This window comes from Eufriesea mexicana, unplaced genomic scaffold, assembly GCF_001483705.2.
Source record: "Eufriesea mexicana isolate 0111107269 unplaced genomic scaffold, ASM148370v2 scaffold2978, whole genome shotgun sequence".
Lineage (NCBI taxonomy): Eukaryota > Metazoa > Arthropoda > Insecta > Hymenoptera > Apidae > Eufriesea > Eufriesea mexicana.
In genome coordinates this window covers 13,716-15,246 of record NW_016911011.1, presented here as the reverse complement: position 1 = coordinate 15,246, position 1,531 = coordinate 13,716, and positions in this window count along the sequence as shown.

The window sequence follows — 1,531 nt, the reverse complement described above, 5'->3', positions numbered from 1 at the left end:
TAAACAAGGGAGGTAGACGGGGTGTAGTGGAGAATAGAGGGTGTCTAGTCGAGACGTTGAGTGCTACAATCGAGAGAAACCCGGTGTATTACAACAATTAAATAAACTTGTTTTGTTATTAGAGAGAGTTGTTCTTTATTAGTCACGCAGATTTTTGTCTGCATAGGATTAATATAGCTAAAAATCCTATATTGATTTGGCGGGCAACGTAACGAGACCACGAGACGGATTTACAACCTGTCAGAATTTATCGAAAATTCAATCGCGATGCGACAATAACCCTAAGGAAATAGTAAATATTAAATTTAAATATTAATTAAATGCTCTTCCTCAATAGTAAATACTTTTATATTGAAAATATAGTATTTTAAATTTAAATTATAGGAATATAAAATTTAATTGGAATTATATTAATTCAATAAAGTTATTAACAATGTATTTCCTCTATTTTGGTTACAATTAAAATTTAAATAGCTTATAGTAAAGAGTATAATCTTGAAAATATTGGGGAAAATATTAATTTTTTAAATATAGAAATAATAATATTTTTAATATTAGTTATAAAGTTTTAGAAGCTTTATCCAATTTATTTTTCATATAAGATCAATTTTCAATCATAATTTTAAGTCGAAATTAAAGTGTTAATTTTAACTCTTATAAAATATATATACATATCATTTTTAATAATTTTTTAATGAGAAATTAATTGTAATTCTTCTAGTATATATATTAAGCAATTAAAATAACCATTTATTCATTCAATTAATAGAATTAATCATAATAAAAATAAAATTAATAAATTTAATTAATTAATATTTAATATTAAATTATATAAATCTAAAATAATAGGTATTAATAAAATTATTTCAGCATCAAAAATTAAAAACATTAATGATATTAATTAAGAAGGTAATGAAGAAGGTAAAGAATAGCTTTTGAAATTATATTAAATCCACATTCAAAAGGTAAATTTTTGTCTATATTTTTTTTTTAAATTATTGAGAAAAATATATTTGATAATATTAAAATTAATAAAGTTAAAATTAATAAAAACATATTTTATAAATAAATTAGTCAATATAAATCAATGTATAAAAATGATCAAACTAAATTTACAGAATGTCAATATCAAATTGAAAATTCAAATATTAAATGAGATTTAGAAAATTGACTTAATATTAATCGTATTAATGAATAAATTAATATTATTAATCCAATTAAAACGTGAAATCCATGAAATCCTGTTAATAAAAAATATAATGATCTAAAAATTCCATCATTTATAGTAAAATAAGAATATTAATATTCAAATAATTGAATCATTACAAATATAATTCCTAATATCACAGTGAAAATTAAATAAATAACTGATTCAATTTTTTTATTATTTAATATAAAATTATATCTTATAGATACTGTGAATCGTGAAAAAAATAAAATTTTATTAAATAATGTAGTTTGAATTGAACTAAATATATAAATTCCTATTGGAGGTCAATTAATTCCAATTTCAATGGAAGGTAAACTATAT